The 8,349-nt window shown below is 36.5% G+C and overlaps 1 long non-coding RNA gene across 1 annotated transcript in view; it reads left to right on the top strand.

The window, feature by feature from the left end:
• The first annotated feature begins 341 nt into the window (after window positions 1-341).
• Window positions 342-8,349, top strand: part of LOC141553224 (uncharacterized) — a 41,690-nt gene continuing 33,682 nt past the window's right edge. The window contains exon 1 of the long non-coding RNA XR_012485327.1: window positions 342-501. This is a non-coding gene — a long non-coding RNA (uncharacterized LOC141553224). The remainder of the gene's footprint in view (window positions 502-8,349) is intronic.

The following is an 8,349-nucleotide window of genomic DNA, read 5'->3' as shown; positions in this document are numbered from 1 at the left end:
TATGTTATAAATGGAAGGTAAGTTTGGAGGAAAGATATTAGCAGGGAGAGAGACTGGAAAAGGCCTGCTTCAGAAAGTGGAATTTGAGGCAAGCCTTGAAGGAAGGCAGTGGGCAGATGGAGGAAGGGAAAGTTTTCCATTTATGAAGAACATGCAGTGAAAAGGCATGGAGCTGGAAGAGATAGTGTCCAGAGAGAAGAGTAGGAACATCAGTGTTATTAGGTCATAGAATATGTGGGAGGGACTAGAAAGATAGGAAGGAGGAGCCAGATTGGGAAGATTTTACATTTGATGGATAATGGAGAGTTACTGGATTTTACTGAGTTTAGGTGTGTCTGTGTGTTGCAATGAAAACTCCCACTCATCTGAATTCTTATATACTGACTGGTTTGTGCCATTCATTAATTATGGTCAAAGAACAGCATGAGAGTAATGGAAAAAGAACTGTGTCAAGGAAGGGTAAAAATCCCTGTTCTGATGAGTACACGTTGTATCATTCAGGTAAGTTCACTTAACATCCTTGTATCTCAATTTTCCCACCTAAAACCAGAAGAGTTTTGTTAAGAAAGTTCTTGGGAAACTTCAGGCACTCTGTAAATGTGAGTATTATGATTCTTATTAAATCACAATGCCTTGTCAATACATTGTTGTAATAACCTGTTTTCAATAGTTGTATTATTAAACCTCAGCACAGCAAATGACTAGGTTTCTGGGTGGAGCTGACTCTGTGTTTTTGAAATCTAAACTAATGGAGCACAAGGCCTAACAGATTCTCATGGAGCTAGGAATATTTGAAGTACACACCCAACAATGGCCTGTTGGCTCAGAACCAGACTGGCTAAATTCCAGACACTTGGTCACCAGGTGATAAAATTTTTTCATTCTCAGCAGCTGTTAAGAGAACTGTGAGATGCATTTGAAATTGCAGATCCTTGGAGTAATGAAATCCCCATATCTTATCTTCCCAAATAGACTGTGTGAGCTCCTTGGAGCAAGGGACAAGTCACAAGTTTCTTTGGAACAGAACCTTGCCCCAAGACATCTATCTTCAACTTTCCTATTCTATTTTTTCTGATGGCTGGGTGACTCTCTACTCTCAGTCTTCCAGGTTTGAAATCTCATTCATATTTAACTCTTTCTTCTTTTTCCTTCATTTCCAATTTGTTGTGATGTCCTGTCAATTCTACCTTCACAATATTCCTCTTTCCACTGACACAGGAATCATCCTTGTTCTGAACCTCATTACCTATCACTTGGGCTGTTCCAAGAGTTACTGAACCAGTGTCACTACCTTCACTCTCTCCCTTCCCTTCATTCTTCATGTCAAGACCATCTTGTTCTATTAGAATGAAACTTGTTGAAGACAGGGTCAGTTTTTTGCCTCTTTTTATTTCTAGCATTTACCACAGTTTCTGACACATACTAGATGCTTATTAGTTTATTAATTGGTTTCTTGTTTCCTGTTGCATACTGAATAAAACAAACTCTTTAGCCTGGCATCTGAGGCCCTCCACAATCTGGCTCCAACCTCCCTCTTGAGGCTTATTTCATACACTTCTCTTCCTACAATGTTCTTGCCAAAAACAATGAACATCACCAGTTTCCATTCATTTGTCGGGGTAGTTTCCCTACTAGACTTAACATTTTCTGGAGTTACAATTATGCTCTTGAGGAGGTTATGATCTCTTGCAAAGGTGAGACATATACCTCACAGGCCATCTCTGCAGCAAGGCAATCCTTTTATACCTCTATGATCAATTCACTGTCCCACTTACAACACTGTCCCAACACTGTCCCACAATAGCTACTCCAAATTTTTCTATCCTTGCTCAAACCTCCCATGGCACTGCTTTAATCTACCCTTTCAGCTGAAGCCCTTACTTCATCCTTCACTAAAAAATACTGAGGTCATTCCTTGAGTTCCCTTTTCTCTTTTCCGTCATTTCCCATCACTCAAAATCCCTTTAATGAGATGATTAGGTAATCAGCATGGTGCAGTGGAAAAGCTGGACTGGTTTGCATGAAAAAGTACTGAGTTCAAATTCTAGTTGCTCATGTAATACTGGGGAAGTCTCTTAGATGTTTTAGTCTTTGAGCAGAAGAGATGAGCTAGAATGCTTTGAATCCCTTTCAACTTTAAATCTTATAATTTAGGATTGATTCTACAATGTTAAGATTCAATGCTAATATGAATATTTCAGCTAACAAAAGCTAAGCCTATGGAAGAGCGAATTATTAGCAATGTGGTATAGGGGGAAGGAATACTACATTTGTAGTCAGATGACTTGAGTCTGAATCCATGCTCTTCCACTTTCTATCTTTGTGAACTCGGGGAAATTACTTAACATAATTTTCCCATTTATAAAATGAAGGAGTTAGATGAGATTGGCCCATAGCTCTAGATCGCTGATATTTTGACTGTATGAGTGAGGGTGGTAAGGGAAGACTTCGTGGAGGAGAAAGGATGGATACATCTTAGATAAAAGCAGGGTAGAGCAATCAAGCCAGCAAAATCAAAGATACACAGACAAAATTGAATCAGGTGTATTCCAGGAATTAGGAAACCCATCTAAATCAAAGTTGACGCTGGGGAGGAGTAGGAAATCAGTGTAAAGCAAAATAATATAGGATCTCAAATGCCATGCTAAGAAATTTGAACTGAAAGATGGTCTAGTCCATTCCAGTCATTCTAACATGGAGGAAGGAAGTAAAGGTCAGAGAACTGAAATGACCTTCCCAAGTTTACAAAGCTAGTAAGTGATAGATATGGGACATTAGCCTAAGAAAAATGGGGAGCCACCAAGGGTGTGTGTGTGTGTGTGGTTTTTTTTTTTTTAATGAAGAAGAGAGTAATAGGCAAAGTGGTGTTTCAGATAGCTAAATCTATCCAATGAAATATCCTTAAGTAAGATTAATTCCTAAATACTCAGAGGATAACAAGAATTCTTACTTCATATGTAACCCTCAAGAATTGTATCAGGAACCTAATTCTACAGCATTCAAGGAGTAGGTAAAAGGGCTCTGGAACTCCTTAAATCTTGGCTCCTCAAAATCATTGAAAATCACACCCCTTATGAGATAGAGCTATCCAGTATCCCCCCCCCCCCTTGGGACTATGACTCCTAAATAATTGACTTTAGATTATCTTTGCAAATAAAAGGCATTGAAAACCAAATAATGGATGATCAAATAAGCATTTTAATTCCAAAAAATAACTATTTCACTTTGGAATATATTTTTAAACTTACATTTGTAGATATGGGAAAGTATCAATTCTATGAACAAGATAATGGAGACACTCTAAAAAGGATGTAGGTCGAGAAGGTAGGAAATGTTCTTTCTTCTTTTCCTCCTTATCTAACTTTTCTTGGTTCACTCATTTCTTTTCAATGGACACAATATAATTCTTTAGATCACTAAGAAGTAATATCAGCTTAAACTAAGCTATCTTTCCTTCCTCTTTTTCTCCCTCCCTCTCTGCTTCTCTTCCTTTAAAAAAAAAAAAACAAAACTTATTTTATTATAGCTTTATTATTAGCATGGGTAATTTTTCAACATTGATCCTTGCAAAACCTTCTGTTCCAAATTTTACCTTCCTTCCCCCCACCCTCTCCCCTAGATAGCAGAGAGCCCAATACATGTTAAATATGTTATCTTACTGCACAAGAAAAATCAGATCTAGAAAGAAAAAAACAAACCAAAAAAAAAAAAAAACAAAACAAAACTGAGAAGGAAAACAAAAATTCAAGCAAACAATAACAGAAAGAATGAAAATGCTATGTTGTAAACCACATAATTCCCATAGTCCTCTCTCAAGGTGCAGATGGCTCTTTTCATTACTGAACAATTGGAACTGGTTTGGATCATCTCATTGTTGAGGAGAGCCACGTCCATCAGAATTGATCATCATATAATCTCATTATTGCTGTGTATAATGATTTCCTGGTTCTGATCATTTCACTCAGCATCAGTTCATGTAAGTCTCTCCAGGCCTTTCTGAAATCATCCTGCTGGTCGTTTCTTACAGAACAATAATATCCATAACATTCGTATACCACAATTTATTCAGCCATTCTACAATTTATGGGCAGCCACTCAGGTTCTAGTTTCTTGCCACTACATAGAGGGCTGCCACAAACATTCTTGTATATGTGGGTCCCTTTCCCGCCTTTAAGATCTCTATGGGATATAATCTCAGTAGTATCACTGCTGGGTCAAAGGGTATGCACAGTTTTGATAACTTTTTGAGCTGCCTCCCTTTCTGATTATCTCTTTCTGTCTTTATCATTCTGTTTCTGACTTTCTGTATCATTTTCCCTTACCGCCCTTTCTCCTCCTCTCTCTGTCTCTGACTGCCTGTCCATCCATCTCTTCTTCCCTTCATTCCTGATATCTCTCTCATCCCTCCAATTCTCTCTTCCTCTCTGTCTCTATCTCTTTCTGCATGGGTATGTCTGTCTGTCTTTTCTCCCTTCTTTTTTCTTCTCTCCCTCCTTCCTCCTTTCACTTTCCTTCCTCCTTCAATGTGTTTTCTTTCTGAATTACAGTATCCCTAGATTAGAAGAGGTAACAGTGTTTTCATTTTTAAAGCATTTTGAGAGGTAAGGCTAACTAGAGATAATGGACAGCTCCAAAAAAGGAATGGAATTAAACAGACTAAGTGTCATCTGTCAATAGAACATGAAAGCAAGATTTATTGTGGATGATCTCCCTTGGGATTACTGATGAAAATTTATTCATGCATCTGACAGTCTTTCTCAGAAAAGGGGGAAGGGAAGGAAAAAAAGGAGCTTTTCTTATTTAAAAAAATTTTTTTAACAATAGCTGGCCACACCAGCAATTCACCTGTTGTTCTTTTCTAGTTCCTTCCTTTATTTGGGCCAAAATATTTCACAACATCATATCCACCCTATTCAGGAGGCCTGTGGGAAAAAAAGCAAAGCTGTCTTATAAAGGGCAGAGATTGTGTTCTAGTTCTTGGCAAGTTCTCTTGGGAGGCATTTCGTACACTCAAGGCTCTGTATAAATAAATAACACGGATATAGAATTTGTGGGGGAGAGTTCTCGCCTGCTGTTATTTCAAAGCCTGGTCCAACTCAAGCCTTTGTGGAGAACAGAGACTTGTTTGCACTACTCAGAGTCCTGTGAACACAGTTTATTTGTTGAGTGAGGACAGCTTTGAGCACACAAGCATGTTGATCTCCACTGACCAAACTTGTCTAGGAGTTGAGGTGTGGGAGAAAAAAAAATTACTAGTTCAGAACATTAGGAAAGAACATAAGAGGAAGAGAAAAAAACAACTTTGCTTTTTGTTTCTTGGTCTTATTTCCAATTTCTTTCCAAAGTGATGGTGTTTCATTAAATGACAGTAAATGAAATTTGGAAGGGACTTTAAAGGCTGGTCCAATTCAAACATGAACATCAACAGTACCCTAAGAAAATGGTCATTAAATTAAAGATGGAACTTACTGCTTCCCAAAGCAGCCCATTCTACATTGGAAGATTTCCTTTTGTTACTCTTTCCTTTTTAATCTCTACCCATTGTTTTAAATTCTGCCTTCTAGGATCAAACATAAATCTAATTCTTTTTCCAAGCCTTTATATTTGTGGAGATAAATGTTATATCCCTCCCAAGTCTTCTCTTCTTTAGGCTAAAGACCAATACTTCATTTGTTTTATCTAGCCACAGACACTTATTAGCTGGGAAACTCTGGGGTCACTTAATTTCCATTTGTCTAGGCTTCCCTCATTGAGAAATTAGGATAATTAAAGCACCCAGCTTGCTATGAGGATAAAATGAGAAAATATTTGTAAAAAACTTAGTATAGCACCTGGCACACAGTGGATCAGTGGTTCTCAAACTTTTGTTCTTTGTAAACTTTTATACTATTAAATATTTTGAGGATCTGTTCAGAGTTACTATGTAGGTTGTATTCATAGACATTTACCATATTAGAAACCAAAACTAATAAAGGGTGGATTTAGAGAATTTTTGGAAAGCTTCTGTGTATATTGGTTTTTACGTCCCAAGCTTCAAGATGTCCTATTCAGCTAACCCCTTCTGTTAACTAGCACTGATACACATTCACAATCTAATGGTAATTAATATTTATTGAAATGACCCATCAATTCAGGATCTAGAAGCATGAATTGAATCATTAAATAGAGGCAAATATTCATTTAGTAAGTTAGCATGCATTTATTAAATGCTTAATAGAACAGCTACTATGGCTGGGGATACAACTTATATACAAACTACAAAGGATATTTGGAACATGGAGGCTGCCCAAAGGTCTTGTCCTGGGCTTGCTCAGATTATCTGATATCCATTCACATGGTCACTGACCCAGAGTATCTCTGTGTTAAGCAATCTAATGTGCTTTAGGAAGCTAATTTGGGCAGATGAGTAGAGATGGACTAATGTGTAAAGAATCAGGGTAGGGCTAAGATTTGAACTCAGGCCTTAAAATTCCAAATCTAGTAGTTTTTTGGGTTTTTTTTGTTTTGTTTTTTTTAATTGTATGAAACTAGTAAGGTTTTTTTTTTTTCTTGTTATTTTAAGGTCACAATTTGTCTGTATATTCAATATATATTCCCAATGAATAAATTGGCCTGGAATTTAATAGAGGAGATTCCTTTTGCAAATCTTCCTTTAAAGTTAACAGCTAAATTCTAGGATTACTGTTTCTACAGTATCCACTGATGTGTCCAGCTAGAAATTCTAGTCTGGCATGGTCCATTGATCACGATGACATTCTAGCATTTTCTGGGTCCTCTATTCCTTTTCAACCTACAGAAATCATCCTCTAATATTGGGGAGAGGGATTGAATACATATATAAATACATCTACGCACACTTAAATGTATATACATACATGTACATATAGATATGTGTATATATATATAATATATATGCATATATATATGAATTGTAAGAATAGGTGGATACATAGACACATAGACAGAGAGGTGGACAAACAGATGAATAAATGGATAGATGGATGAATAGGTAGATGTCTCAATCTCTACTCTGAGTTCATCATCTCTTTATCCAGCAGCAAGTATCATTCATCATGAGTCTTCTGGAGTCGTAGTTGGTTATTGTGTTGATCAGAGTTCCTAAGCCTTTCCAAGTTGTTTGTATGGAATTACTATTTCTGTATAAATTGTTTTCCTTTCTTTGCATTGTTTCACACAAGTCTGTATGAGTTTCTCTGAAATTATTCCTTCATGGTTATGGAATATTATTGCTCTGTAAGAAATGACCAGCAGGAGGAATACAGAGAGGCCTGGAGAGACTTACATCGACTGATGCTGAGTGAAATGAGCAGAACCAGAAGATCACTGTACACTTCAACAACAATACTGTATGAGGATGTATTCTGATGGAAGTGGAAATCTTCAACATAAAGAAGATCCAACTCACTTCCAGTTTTCCAGTTGATCAATGATGGACAGAGGTAGCTACACCCAGAGAAGAAATAATGGGAAGTGAATGTAAATTGTTAGCACTAATATCTGTCTGCCCAGGTTGCATGTACCTTCGGAATCTAATGCTTATTGTGCAACAAGAAAATGGTATTTACACACATGTATTGTACCTAGGTTATATTGTAACACAAGTAAAATGTATGGGATTGCCTGTCATCGGGGGGAGGGAGTAAAGGGAGGGAGGGGGATAATTTGGAAAAATGAATATAAGGGATAATATTATAAAATATATATATATAATAATAATAAAAAAATTTCCAATGAAATTATTCCTTCATTATTTCTTATAACACATAATATTCTATCACATTCTTATACTCCCACTGAGTAGTTTTCCAAGTGTGATCCGGAGAATCCAGGAGTCTCTGATAGCCTTTCAGAAAGTCTACAAATTCAAAATTAATTTTTATTTCTAAATATAGGAACTATCTATAAATACAACCCACTTAAGCAAAAACTTCAGACAGATTATAAATAATTTTTTTAATAAATTGTAATAAGGGGCAGTGAGATGGTGCAGTGGATAGAGTGCTAGCCCTGGAGGGGTCTCAGGAGGACCTGAGTTCAAATCTAGGCTCAGACACTTAATACTTCCTAGCTGTGTGATCCTGGGCAAGACACAACCCTAATTGCCTCAGCAAAAAAATAAATAAAAATAATTTTAATAAAATTTTATTTTTAATTGAACTCATTTTAATAAAATAATATAAAGATACTGAGAACAAAAGTTAGGAAACCACTAACATAATGTTCAATTTATTTCCCAATTAATAGACATCCCCCCTTCAGTTTCAATTCTTTTGCTGCCATAAAAAAGAACTATCAATATATTTTTTAATGCATATGGATCTTTTTTTT

Source organism: Sminthopsis crassicaudata, chromosome 2, assembly GCF_048593235.1.
Source record: "Sminthopsis crassicaudata isolate SCR6 chromosome 2, ASM4859323v1, whole genome shotgun sequence".
Classification (NCBI taxonomy): Eukaryota; Metazoa; Chordata; class Mammalia; order Dasyuromorphia; family Dasyuridae; genus Sminthopsis; species Sminthopsis crassicaudata.
Note: the sequence above shows the minus strand (reverse complement) of the source record. Positions and strands in the feature narration are given on the sequence as shown.